Raw genomic sequence first — 15,013 nt, forward strand, 5'->3', positions numbered from 1 at the left:
CTAGAAGAAAGCCAATCTCCAAAATGGATTGCTTCAATTGTGGTGAACTTGGTCATCTAGCACATCAATGCACCAAACCCAAGAAAGACAAGTTCAAGAACAAGAGCAAGGGCAAGAAAGATGACTCAAGCAATGAAGATGAAGATGAGAAGAAAAAGAACAAGTCATACAAGAAAAGAGATGGCAAGAAGAAGGACTTCCACAAGAAGAAGAAGAGTGGAAAGGCTTACATCGTCGGTGATTGGCTCACGGACATTGATTCATCTAGTGGATCATTCGATGATGAAAGTGACAATGAGAAGGTGGCCGCCATTGCTATTGACTTATCATCTTCACCGCTACCATCGCTATCATCCTCTACACACCTATGCCTTATGGCCAAGGGTGAACGCAAGGTATCAAATGATGATGATAGTAGTGATGATGAACATGCTAGTGATGATGATAGTGATAGTGATAGTGATAGTGATAGTGATGATGAATCACCTTCCTATGATGATCTTGTTAAAATATTAAAACAATACACTAAGATCATTAGAAAGGGTAGAACTAAAAATGAAAAGCTAGATGCTAAAAATGATTCACTTTTAGCAAAATGCGATACATTAGAAAAGGCTAATGTTGAGCTTAAAGAAACAAATGATGCTATATCATCCAAACTCAAGGAGCTCAAATCTTCTAAGAAAGAGCTTAAAGATAAACATGATAAACTTGAGTGGGTGCACAATGAGCTCATCACTAGCCACAACAAGCTAAAAGATGAATATACAACTCTAAAGATCAATTATGATACTCTTGTTATTGCTCAAGAATTTTTACCAAATGAGCCACATGATGCTACTAACCATGTTGTTAAGATTGATATAGCTACATCATGTGATGATTTAATTGATGAGAGCATTGAGCAAGGATCTAGTGGCAAAGGCAAGAAAGTGGTTGAGTGCAATGACTATGATGAATATATCAAGCTCAAGAATGCAAATGAAAAGCTCATGAAAGATCTTGAAGAGATGAAAAGCCACAACACCATTGCGCTAGAAACTCTTGATCATGATGAAGAGTTGATCCTTGAGAATGAGAAGCTCAAAGAAGAGAACAAGAAGCTCAAGGAAGAGAAGAACAATGATGTTCTTAAGGAAGAGAACAAGAAGCTCAAGATGGAGAAAGAGCATCTCAAGATGGGATTGAGCAAGTTTGCAAGAGGCAAGCATCTCCAAAGTGAGCTACTCATGAACACCATCATGAAGATGGATAGAAGTGGCATTGGATATGTGGCGAGTGTAGAGAAGAAGAAGGCTCAAGTTCAACAACAACAATCAAAGCCAAAGCCAAAGCTAAAGAGATGTTTTGAGTGTGGATAAGAAGGCCACTTTATTCATGAATGCCAAACTCCACTGCCACAACCCTTGCACAAGCATGCTAGACCCTTTGCCTTCAATGCTCACTACATGCTTAGAAAGGATTCTAGTGGAAAGATGAAAGTCATGTTCTTAGGACCCCCTAACAAGAATAGGCCTAAGAAGATTTGGGTGGCTAAGTCACTTGTTGAGAAGGTGAAGGGCCCTCAACAAGTTTGGGTTCCTAAAGCTTGAATCTCTTATGTGAAGGTGAACTACAAGACCGGTGGAAGTCAATGGGTTATTGATAGTGGTTGCACTCAACATATGACCGGTGATCCGCATATGTTCACCTCACTAGATGAAGAGGTAGATGGACAAGAGAGAATTACATTTGGAGATAACTCAAAGGGCAAGGTCAAAGGATTGGGCAAAGTGGCAATATCACATGATCATTCCATCTCCAATGTGCTTTATGTTGCTTCATTGAGCTTCAACTTGCTATCCGTTGGACAATTGTGTGATCTTAGCTTTCAATGCTTGTTCACCGAGAAGGAGGTTGTTGTATCCAAGGTAGATGATAATCAAGTGATATTCAATGAATTTAGATACAACAACTTATATCTAGTGGACTTCACCTCCGAAGATGCAAATTTGAAGACTTGCCTATTCACCAAAATAACACTTGGGTGGCTATGGCATAGAAGACTTGCTCGTGTTGGGATGAGCTCACTCAAGAAGCTTATGAAGAATGATTTGGTGAGAGGGTTGAGGGATGTGAAGTTTGAGAAGGACAAGCTTTGTAGTGCATGTCAAGCCGGCAAGCAAGTTGCAAATACTCATCCAACCAAAGCTTTCATGTCAACCACAAGAGTGCTAGAACTCCTTCACATGGATTTATTTGGACCAACAACATACAAGAGTTTGGGAGGAAATCTTTATTGTCTTGTGATTGTTGATGACTATTCAAGGTATACATGGGTATTCTTTCTTCATGACAAATCCGAGGTTGCATCTTGCTTCAAGAAGTTTGCCAAGAGAGCACAAAATGAATTTGAAGTGAAGCTCAAGAAGATTAGAAGTGATAATGGCAAAGAGTTTGACAACACAAACATTGAAGCATATTGTGATGAAGTTGGAATCAAACATAAAGTCTCCGCAACTTATACTCCTCAACAAAATGGTGTAGTTGAGAGGAAGAACCAGACATTGATCACTCTTGCAAGAACAATGCTTGATGAGTACAACACCCCCAAAGCTCTATGGGCGGAAGCAATCAACACCGCATGATATGCATCCAACCGCCTATTCCTTCAAAAGTTCCTTGGCAAGACACCTTATGAGTTGCTCAATGGGAAGAAGCCAGATGTCTCCTTCTTTAGGGTGTTTGGTTGCAAATGCTACATCTACAAAAAGAGGCAACACCTAGGGAAGTTCCAAAGACGTTGTGATATTGGTTTTCTTGTTGGTTACTCATCAAAGTCCAAAGCATATAGAGTATTTAATCATGCCACTGGCTTGGTTGAAGAAACATATGATGTGGAATTTGATGAATCTAACGGCTCCCAAGGAGCACATGAGAATCTTGATGATGTAGGTGATGAACCATTGAGGGAGGCTATGAAGAATATTCCGGTGGGAGACATCAAGCCAAAAGATGATGAAGATAATGTACGAGTCATTGATCAACCCTCTTCATCAAGTGTGCCACAAGATGGTGAAAAAGATGGGAGAGTAGAAAATGAAGATACTCATGTCTCCCATGAGCAAATGGTGGTACAAGCACAAGATGTTGATGCTCCACAACCTCCTCCTCAAGTGGTCAATAGAAGATATACACCTCTCCTACAAGATCATTCACAAGATCTCATCATAGGGAGTCCATCAAAGGGTGTAATGACTCGATCTCAAAAACTTGCTTCATTTATTGCTCATCACTCTTTTGTCTCTTGCTATGAGCCTACCAAGATAGAAGAAGCTCTTAAAGATCTGGATTGGATCAATGCCATGCATGAAGAGTTGAACAACTTCACTCTCAATGAAGTTTGGACTCTTGAAGAGCGACCAAAAGGTGCAAGAGTCATTGGAACAAAGTGGGTGTTCCGCAACAAGCAAGATGATCAAGGTGTTGTTGTGAGGAACAAGGCAAGACTAGTTGCAAAGGGGTTCTCCCAAGTTGAAGATTTGGATTTTGGAGAGACCTTTGCATCGATTGCAAGATTAGAAGTCATCCATATCCTACTTGCATATGCATCACATCATGAAATGAAACTATATCAAATGGATGTGAAAAGTGCATTTTTAAATGGCTTTATTAATGAACTAGTCTATGTTGATCAACTTCCCGGGTTTAAAGACCCTAGATATCCTAATCATGTTTATAGGTTGTCCAAGGCACTATATGGGCTTAAGCAAGCCCCAAGAGCTTGGTATGAGCGCCTTTGGGACTTTCTCATTGAGAAGGGCTTCACCATTGGGAAGGTCGACACAACATTATTCACCAAGAAGCTTGATGGGCATATCTTCATTTGTCAAGTATATGTTGATGATATCATCTTTGGATCATCAAATGAAGACTCATGCAAAGAATTTGGTGAATTGATGTCAAAGGAGTTCGAGATGTCAATGATTGGTGAGCTTTCATTCTTTCTTGGTTTTCAAGTCAAGCAAATGAAAGAAGGCATCTTCATCTCTCAAGAGAAATACACAAAAGATCTTCTCAAGAGATTCAAGATGGATGAATGTAAGCCAATCAAGACACCAATGCCTACCAATGGACATCTCGACCTAGATGAGGGAGGTAACCTGGTTGATCAAACTCTCTATCATTCCATGATTTGTAGCTTGTTATATTTAACCACATCTAGGCCCGACATCATGTTTAGTGTGTGTATGTGTGCTAGATTTCAAGCTAATCCTAAGGAAACACATTTAATTGCCATAAAAAGAATCCTTAGGTATCTTAAGCACACACCAAGCATTGGCCTATGGTATCCCAAAGGAGCTATATTTGAATTAGTTGGCTATTCTGATTCGGATTATGCCGGTTGCAAAGTTGATAGAAAAAGCACATTTGAAGGGTGTCATTTGCTTGGTAGATCACTTGTGTCTTGGTCCTCCAAGAAACAAAATAGTGTGGCTTTGTCCACCGCCGAAGAGGAATATATTGCCGCGGGTGCTTGTTGTGCACAAATATTATACATGAAACAAACTTTGCTAGACTATGGTGTAGTTCTAGAAAAGGTACCTCTTTTGTGCGACAATGAAAGTATGGTAAAACTTGCAAACAATCCGGTTCAACACTCTCACACCAAGCACATAGATATCCGCCATCACTTTCTAAGAGATCATATTGCTAAAAATGATATATCACTAGAAGGTGTAAGAACCGAAGATCAATTAGCGGATATCTTCACTAAACCGCTAGATGAGGCTACATTTTGTAGATTGCGGAATGAGCTCAATGTACTTGATTTTAGTAACTTCACTAAAAGATGAGCTTGTGTTGTCCCTTGCATTCATTGTAATATACAACATGATTAATTTTTGTAAATGCATATAGGGCTTGTCTAACATGGTTAAGATAACCGCCGAAAAGCGTGTGAAGAAGCTTAATCTTGGATCAAACTTGACAAGCAACTAGATTTACTTATAAGTATTGCATATGCATGGATGTTGTTTTGTCGTTTTGTTCCATTTGCCCTCTTAATTGCCTATTTTCTTAAAAAGAATTATAGCCTAAGGCAAAATATTTTGAAAAATATGAGGGTTTGAGAGAGGTCACTCACATCAGTCCCAATTGGTGTTTATTTGGATCTTGTTTGAGTTGGGACTTGATTGGGAACAGGCAGCGTGGAGGAACATTGAAGATTTGCTAGAAAAGAGTGACCGGACGCTGCACCGGACTCTGTAGTCCAGCGTCCGGTCAGTTCATAGGAGGTGAACTTGCTGCGAAGGAGTGACCGGACTCTGTCTTTCAGCGTCCGGTCATTTGGAGAAGAATCAGGCTGAGTTGACTGGACTCTGGCTACGTCATGTCAGTGTCCACCGGACACGTTCGGTCACGATTCCAGAGGAATTGGACCTCTCTGGAATCAACCGGACGCTGGGTGGTAGCGTCCGGTCGCTACCACCAGAGCATCCGGTCATTAGATCTCGTGCGGCTTTCAATCTCTTTTCTCCTTTCCTTTTCCATCGCGTCGGGGGACCCATATATTCGCGCGTACCGTACCTTGCACCACATCCACTCAAGCCCTAGCCGCCGTTCAGCAGTGCCGTGCCAACTTTGTTTTTTCCTTTGGCTGTACTATTAAGGGGGGTATGGATGGGTAGCTTGACCTAAGTGAGTCTAGTGAGTTAGGTGTGGTGCACACTTGTCAAAACTAGCGCAAGGTAGCTCCTACATATGCCTAAGATCCTTTGGAGCAAACTTCATTCACATATGATCGAGAGTTGGAAGTGAATGGAGGGTCAAATGCTGACCGGACGCTGGCTCCGGTCGGACCAGACACTGGCTATAGGGTCCGGTCAGTTCATTTGATCAAGGAGATTGCGTCTCGCATGACCGGATGCTGAGTGGTCAAGTGATCGGACGATGAGGTCCAGCGTCTGGTCAACTCCAGTAAGGTTCAGAAGAGAATATCTACGACCGGACCCTGAGGGTTTAGCGTCCGATCGAGTACAGTAAGGTTCCAGTGAGGGTTTAATGTGACCGGACGCGTCCGGTCAGTGATGATCGGATGCTTCCAGCGTCCGGTCAACACTTAAACACTGGTGTGCGGGTTGAACTGACCGGAGCGTCCGATCAACATGACTGGAGCGTTCGATCACCCCGTAGAGGCACATAACGGTTCGTTTTTTAGCCGGTGTTATAAATAGCTCCACTCGTGTGTGGAGTTACTTTTGCTCATTCCAACATCTGAGAAACACGTTTGTGAGTGCCAAGAAGAGCAAGGTCCTAGTGAGGTGATTGAGATTTGATAATCCAAGAGAGTAGCCTCATTAGTGAATCAAGAGTAGCAAAGTGTGCATCCACCGTTCTCATTAGGCTTCGCGTGGTCAAGTGAGAGTTCGTGCTTGTTACTCTTGGTGATCGCCATCACCTAGACGGCTTGGTGGTGATTGGGAGCTTGGTGATCACCCGGCGAAACTTGTGGGTGACCCAACTCAAGTTGTGAGCGGTTGTGGGTGATTCACCGCGACGGAGTGTCGAAGAATCAACCCACAGAGAGCACTTGATCCTTGCGCGGATCAAGGGGGAGCTACACCCTTGCGCGGGTTCTCCAACGAGGACTAGTGGGGAGTGGCGACTCTCCGATACCTCGGCAAAACATCGCCACGTTCCTCTCTCTCTATCTACTTTGAGCATTTACTTTGAGTAATTCAATACTTGTTTTTACATTCATAGAATTGCCATGCTAGAGTAAGTTTGGAGCATAGGTTGCAAGTCCTTTGTGCGTTAGATTAATAGAAACACTTTTCTAGGCATAAGGGGTTAATTGGGCTAACCGTAGGATTTAATTATTGCAAGAAAATTTAGAATTAGCCCAATTCACCCCCCTCTTGGGCATCTTGATCCTTTCATCATGTTCACTAGCCTCTTCGGGTTCGCACAGTAGCCCGTCGGGACTTTGAGTTCATTAAAGAAAGAAATAAGTGCACGCTTTTCTTCCTTCTTCAATATCCATGACGCAACCAAAAGTTCGAACTGGCCATTCTCTAGCTCCATGGGATGTAGCTCCTTCCTGATTCCCAAGTGTTGCATGTCCAGGCGTGTGGCTAGTGAATCCTTCGATGTCCCCCCGGTGTCCATCAAGGTGTTAAGAGTGTTAGCGCACACGTTTTTAGTGATGTGCATGGGATCAAGACAGTGGCGTACACTCAGAAATGGCCAGTAAGGTAGTTTCTAGAAAACCAATTTTTTCTTCCAAACGCTCCCATCTGGCGCTGCTACTGCATTGTCCCCCTTCCTAAGGACAACCTCTAGTTTGTTGAGTTCTCGAAGTATCACAGGCCCGTCTCGATATTTTTGAGCTAAGCGTTTCTCAATAGTACCGTTGAAATCTTTTCTGTTCCTGCGGTAAGAGTGATCCTTAGGTAGGAACCTACGGTGTTCCATATAAACTATCTTTGAGTTATTTGGTAGATTTACCGCATCGGTGTCGTCCAAGCACTCGACACATCTAGTATAGCCTTTTGTCTTCTCTCCGGACAACGAACCTCGACCTGGCAGGTCGGTGATTGTAGCGATAAGTACTCCCTTGATCGTGACATGTTCCTTTTTGTACTCGTCCCAAACATCCGGCACACCCTTTTTAAACATCTCCACTAGTTCATCGATCACTGGTTCCAGAAACACATCGATGTCATTCCCAGGCTGTCTTGGCCCTTGGATCAGTAGTGGCATCTGGATGTACGACCGCTTCATACAGACCCAAGGTGGAAGGTTGTATATACAAGCGTCACTGGCCAGGTGCTATGATTGCTTCTAACCTGGTCGAAAGGATTCATCCCATCTGTGCTCAAAGCAAACCAAAGCTGCCTTACCTCTCCACCGATGTTCTTATAGAACATAGTATTGACATTCCTCCAGTCATGCCCATCGGCGGGGTGCCTCATCATTGTATCTTTCTTACGCTCTTCGCCATGCCATCGCAACAGCTTGGCTCTCTTTGCACATGCAAACAGCCTATGCACCTGGGGAGCTATAGGGAAATACCAAACGACCTTTACAGGACCTCCTCTGGTCTTGGTACCCTTATCTGATGGCCCTTCCTTGTACCATGGAGCTTCACACTTGGGACACTTGTCCAAGTCTTTATATTTTTCTCCACGGTACAATATGCAATCATTGGAACACGCGTGGATTTTTTCGACCTCGAGGCCGATGGGGCAGATCATTTGCTTGGCCAAGTATGTCTTTTCTGGCAACTCATTTTTTTCTGGGAGCATTTTCCTTATTATACCTAACAACTGATCGAAGCCTTTATCGCTCAATCCGTTTGTCGATTTGAACTCTAACAGCAAGATGTTGACTTCCAGTTTGCTCATTGGACAATTCCTATACAATGGTGTTTTGCCATATTGTCTCATTTTCTCTAGCTTTCTCAGTTGTCTTTCACTAAGACATCTGGTCTCTACATTACGTAGCAGCTGAGAAATGTCATCATTATCTTCGGTGTCGTCAGCTAGCGTGTTCCTAAACATATTATTAACTGTGGCCATAGGTTCCGTGTTAATACCGGGTTCCTCGTCAGCATCGTGGATGGCTACGTCAGGCATGTCCACATCATCATCGTTTTCCTGTAGAACATTCACACCAACCTCGCCATGTATAGTCTATATCGTATAGTTTGGCATGAACCCCCTGATAATCAAGTGCGATCGTATAGACTCAATTTGACGAAAGTTCCTATGATTCTTGTAATCTTTGCATGGGCAGAAGATAGGGTTCCCATTCCCAGCATGGACTTTGGCATCGATGATAAACTGGCTGACGTCCATGCATGTACCGCTTGTTCGTTCGGGACAGATGCATCCACTCTCGATCCATCTCTGTACAAAAAATACTGAGACAAGTAATTACAAAGAATTAATAAAAAATTGAGCTTCATGAACAACAATTGTAGCTCGAAAGTACCTATTTTTAGAAAACATTATTGTACACTAATTATTGAAAAATTGAAAATTGGTAGCCCCGACCCTATAAATTGAAAATTGTAGTAAAAAATAATTATTACACAATATTGAAGAACAACTATTCTACTCTACTTCTAAGAACTAATTATAGCATCACATACTAACAATAATGATCTTGACCACCATGGAATAATTAGCTAGGAATTTAAATGTGTTCATAGACACCAACCTTTTGGATGATGGATTCACCATAATTTGAGCCTTGCACAAATGTCCAATTGGAAAAGTGCTCTCTAGAATGGAGAAAGAACTAGAATGAGAATCAAGCAATGTAGCCATCAAAACGAAGCTAATTAAGCAACAAAATCAAATGTGTGGATGTTTATTACTAACCTTAAAGCAAAAAGATCAAGCCATTCTTCAAAATTCAAGCACTAGCTTCATGGTGAAGAGCAGCCGTAACAATAGAGGAAAGGATCCAAACGCGCGCCTCTGTTCTCGGGATGGAAGAGATGAGGAAGGAGAGGACGGCTGTAGCCTTTTGTGTTGTAGGCTTATCACCGTCGGTTCTTGGCTAGAACCGACAGTGATAGTGCCCAATCACTGTCGGCTCTTGGCTTAAACCGGCAGTGATGAGTGCCCGCCAAAACACTGCTGGTTCACGCCAAAACACTGCCGGTTCAAGCCACAAACCGGTAGTGATGTGGTCATTCACTGCCGGTTTTAGCGCAGCACCAATCATTTTTTCATTTTCAAGCTCATGACCGGCAGTGAAGGTACATCACTATCGGTTCTCATAAATCCGACAGTGATGAGACCGATAGTGATGTGCAAATCTAACGTAGTGGAAGTATATGATGTACATATACTAGTGTATATATATACTGCAGTCTTAGCAGGCCGCTGGACAAGCAACAACCATCCGTGAATCTCTACTTAGCCGCCCCTCTACTTTTAGTTTTCATCAATAGACTAGGCAGCATGCCCGTGCGTTGCTACAGGACAACTAAACTTTTATACTAAAAATACACAGATCGCATGATAAGATATGCTAAATTTCTAGACTTCATCAAAATATTTGATCTTTGATGTTATGTCTGCTGGGCACCACCAAGCACCACCAAAACAGAACTGTCGACGAAGTCACAGCTCAAGCTCCAAGGGGAAAGATCCATACAAACCAAATGATCAAGATGTTCAATACTGCAATGTGCATATTCTAGGTGGTGCCCAGAGAATTACATATTCTCATGAAACACTATAATATACTTGATCTTAGCAACATGTTGTTTTGAGCCACATTTTAGATGTATAAGCACCAATTTTACATGAAAGTATCAACTCAAGCTTGCTTGAAGAAAGGACACTAAACACATAATACAAGCACGGAGTTCAAATTAAAGGAAGTGGTCATGATAGTCAAGTTCATTACAACCTCTCTTCAAATTATTTGATCCATGAGACCCAACATTATTTGATCCATGCATAGCTACAACTGCGTACACTTTTCTCAAGCTATGCCCTTATAAAAAAATAATTTTCGGTACACCATAGTATCCTTCTTCTTCACCATTCTCATCACGCCGTAGGCAACACGCTTCGGTGTCATATGCAGGATGCAGCTTTCTAAATATAAGTGCTGCAGTTTGCACAAGCATTTTTGGAATGTTAGTAGTTGTACTTGATCAATCTTTAGCAGCAGCTCCACAAATGTTTACTTCCAGGCCTTGCTCCTTGGGTGACAACAATGAGTACAACAGGTTCTAACTTAAGAATTCAGAACCGTCATAGGTTCGGACTTCAGAGCAATAGACAATAGAGCATTATAGGTTCAAATAATAGAGATAAGTGGAGAACAGAGAGGAGATACATCATCACCTAAGAGAAGCACGAGGTAGGGCGCTTGTGGGGTGGTGGCCTGGTAGGCCTGTGCTGGCGGCAATAAGAGCAATAGCGAGGGGCAGCAACTTCAAATGTGATATTGAGGACGTGATCTAATAACAAATAGAGAGGCACCTACTGTAGTTGCAGTGTTACAGCATACAGAGAGCAATCTGAACAATTGTAGATTGGCAACCATAACAGAAAGCAATTTAACACCAAAAGATTTTTTCAGTGTCTTAATTAATTTAAAAGCAGAAGGATGGGAACAAAGCAGAAGGATGGGAACTGCAATCCATTATCTATTGATAACCTACGCAGAAATAGACCCTATTTATCTGCAATGATATTGATTTGCATTAGTGGCTCACTCTAGTCGAAACATCTGTTTTTGGCAAAGGTGCAGATAATTTTTTGGATCGGTGGCTAGTTAATTTTGCCTACATAAAACATTTCAAGCAACACATGCCATTTCTTCAGAGTATAAATGAATGCAAGATACAAGAAGCACTTGGAACCAAACAGATTAGAGAAGAACCTTCCCAGATTAAACAAAGTAGGTTAGCGTACAACAGAAGGGGATTAGAGATGTGCATGGACAAAATTCATCTTGCTACATTGAAGCGACATGTTGCTTTCCTGTTCGCATTCTATTAGTGAGCCTTTAAAACAGAACAGAATAGAACTTTGTTTAAAAAGGACCAAATGAATATTTTACAAAGGTCTAATATTCAATCAATCTCTACACAATACATGCATAGCATATGTGTGCATTATTACAATTACCTAAATAAGAATCATCACAACCTGGTCTCTACACAGTGGGAGTCACATTGGCTTTAACTTACTAATATGTCAACCTCTATCTTTTTATTTTAATCTCGGTGGCAAAGCTGCAGCTTTCAGAAATTTCAAACAGAATAGTGATAGCCAAAGTTAACTTAAGGCTTGTTTGGTAGCAGAAGAAGCTACATATGGAGAAAGTTAACTGCAGAGAATCAAATCTTGGCCATACCTCTTCTGAAGAATGTCTTCAACCAAGTTTTGGTGCTGCAAAAATGTGAAACTGCAGATATCTTCTCAAAATTTTCTCCAACCGACTTTTGGTACTGCAAAAAAAATAGTCGGCACAAGAAATAGCACAAGGTTAGACACTTCTTTTCCCAAATAATTATTTAAGCAAAAAAGTAATCTGCTTCTTGTGCTCTACTCCACAAGCAACAAAAGAAGCAAAAGAACAAAGTGATTTAACATACCTCAGAACCAATCTTCTGGCTTCCCTATGAATTCCTTGCCACGTTCTTCATAAACAAGGATGCCGAAAGACATATCAGAGAGAAGAGATTCAGGATCAGACTCATTCCTTGCTTCTTTGAGTACTACTCAAAGATGTCTCAAAAAAAATGATTAATGCCTTTTTCTTTCTTCAGTACATAAAAGGTATGGGGTGTAAAAGTTATCCCTGAGATAAGGAAAATATTAACAAAATCCTTATAGGGAGCAAATTTTTTTATAAAAATAGATAGAAAAATGATTGTTCAAATTCCTATTCTACTGTTTAACAGATGCAAATATTCACGTGGGTGCAGTTTATAAGATAACAGTGCATGCACAACTGTATGCAGAAAAAAAATATGAAGAAACTTCAGTGCACAATAATGACAAAGATCAGATTTGGATAACGCAACAGAAATGTAGAATAGACCCACTGGGAAAGCATCGCATGTTATCAAGCATCTCACATGCAAGAGGTAGGGAAAACATTAAATTTTGATGCATTCTAAAAGAACAACTATTCTTAAATATTTTCCCGTAGCAACGCACAGGCATCAGCATCAGCAGCAGCCGTTTTTTCAGCCAGCTGAACAGAGCCAAAGCCCTGAATTTATGGTGACTAAGAAATCATTGAATAAGACCTGAGACAACAGAGAAACACTCATGCACTCAGAAAAATTCAGCTACAATAAAGATTGGATATAAAATCGTCCATGAATTAAAAATTGAGAAATTTTAATTTGAGTCACTAATTGTAGTGTGGTTTCATGTCTAGCTACTTAGACACTAGCAAGTGCATTTTTTAGCAAGCATACCTTCCTGAACAGTTGCTGAGCTTATTGAAACAAAATGTTCCTGTGGTCATTGTACTGGATAATTATTGCCATATATCACAAAGCCCTGAATTTATGGTGACTAAGAAATCATTGAATAAGACCTGAGAGAACAGAGAAGCACTCATGCACTCAGAAAAATTCAGCTATAATAAAGATTGGATATAAAATCGTCCATGAATTCAAAATTGAGAATTTTAATTTGAGTCACTAATTGTAGTGTGGTTTCATGTCCAGCTACTTAGACACCAGCAAGTGCATTTTTTAGTAAATGATTTAAATTAGTAATGGCAAAGCTCAAGATTACTTGTATGTCAATTGCTGCCCAATCAAAGCCGTGAAGTTTGCTGAAAAAATCATGAATCCACATTCTCAAAATCACTATCAGGTTATAGCAAAACACGAAGACTCTTTTCTCCATGACTACATTGTTCATCTTCGTTCGATTCACAGAGAGGTTAATCTTTGCCTCCCTGGAGTGCTACAATATAAAGGATATAATAATATAACTTCAATGGAGTTTATTAGTTACCTTTGCTTCACTGATCGCTGCCACTGATGTTGTACTTAGTTTTGCCATGCACAAATCGTTCCTTTAGTCGATACTCTATGCTGACCAAAACTCTATTTTCATGTGTCCTGCTTAAATAATTTCCCTATTCCATAAAGTAATTCCTTTAGTCGATACTCATTGCCAGGAGACCATGGATTATGCAAAGAAACTGAACAGATGACTTACCAGTATATAGTCCCATTACTGCCAGTTTGCCACCTCCCTAAACACGAGCTGTATGTACACATCGGCGATAACATCAGTGGCTTTCTCAAGTATTGCTTTACTGCTTATTATATCAGCATATCTTAACAACCTGCCATCAGTCCACCAACCAGACAGACTGAAACCACAGCAGCTCAGCCAAGAATATATTCTAGGTGAAAGCTAATATTCAGTCAACAAGAATACATATATAATCTAAAAAAAAACAAGAATACATCTGTTGGATAGCTTATGATGTACTCCTGAGACATGATAGCTGGAGGAGTCCACTGCTGCTGAGAAAGAGCAATTGTTGTCACTGCAGATCTTGGGTTCTGGCCGTTGCGTTGGCCTTGGTGGGGATTCAGAGATGGACTCTGTCATTCCATGTCAGTCTACTCATCCATTTTTTACCAATCAAATTATGAGGACAGTTTAATGAGAAAAACAATATATTAGATAATTAGAAAAATTATTCATTAGAACATAATCACCTTTATTAGATCAAGCAATGTCAGATTTATTAATTCTCAAGGCAATGTCTACGTCCATTTTCAGAAGATGCATGTGCAAGCTGTCAACAAAGCATATCAAAATTTGCACATGTAGTCCGATGGAACTATTGTAGCCTAATACGGTAGTACGATGGATCTGGTACCGCTGCAGCAAATTCAGAGTTGCAGGAGCCACTATTTTCTCTATAAGGCTGGATCCTGACTGACTTACTGCAATAGCGGAAAGTAATTAGAATTGTGAACCGATGAAGGGAGAAAAAAACTGGGAGATTGGATTCGACTGCGAACGAAACGGGAATCTATCTATCCAGGCAAACAAGGCAGCTGGAGGGCACTCACCAACAACAGATGACGAGACTGACCGACGGCCGGATGGATGGATCTCCGCTCCGCTCGACCGGTCAAGTGGCGGCGCCGCGGCGGGTGGACGGAGGATCCGGCGGGCGTAGGGTGTGAGGAGCCGGCGCGGAGCGGGACGGGACGGGGACGGGGCGGTGGCGTCGCGCTCGGCTGCTTACGTCGGTGATCACCGTGCGTCGTCGCCTCGGTGGTCGGATCAGGCTGGGCGTCGGTGCGTGGCGAAAGGAAGCCGTCGGATCGTGGGGGAGAGGAGTCGGCGCGGGTCGGGGGAGAGGAGGATTCCCCGAGGGGTGCGTGGGGAGACCGAGGGGGATTCCGCGAGGACTGTGCGAGACGGGGGTAGGACGTCGCACGGACGGGATAGGACGGGGGTAGGACGTCGTAGCGAGGGGGTGTCGTACCAAAAAGTGTCTACTC

General features: G+C 41.8%; 1 long non-coding RNA gene across 12 annotated transcripts; it reads right to left on the reverse strand.

Moving 5' to 3' along the window:
• Positions 1–10,350: 10,350 nt before the first annotated feature.
• On the reverse strand, positions 10,351–14,960 carry LOC136483776 (uncharacterized). Of its 12 annotated transcripts, none has more exons than XR_010765636.1 (5): positions 14,576–14,960; positions 14,380–14,446; positions 13,704–14,295; positions 12,113–13,620; positions 10,351–11,965 (listed from the first exon to the last, which is right to left on the reverse strand). It is a non-coding gene; the product is annotated as an uncharacterized lncRNA (long non-coding RNA). The 12 variants fall into 12 exon arrangements; XR_010765638.1 differs by having other exon boundaries at positions 12,113–12,318; positions 12,947–13,068; positions 13,497–13,620; positions 13,704–14,960; XR_010765631.1 differs by having other exon boundaries at positions 13,704–14,446.
• Between the last annotated feature and the right edge of the window lie 53 nt (positions 14,961–15,013).

This window comes from Miscanthus floridulus, chromosome 9 (genome assembly GCF_019320115.1).
Source record: "Miscanthus floridulus cultivar M001 chromosome 9, ASM1932011v1, whole genome shotgun sequence".
NCBI classification, from domain to species: Eukaryota; Viridiplantae; Streptophyta; class Magnoliopsida; order Poales; family Poaceae; genus Miscanthus; species Miscanthus floridulus.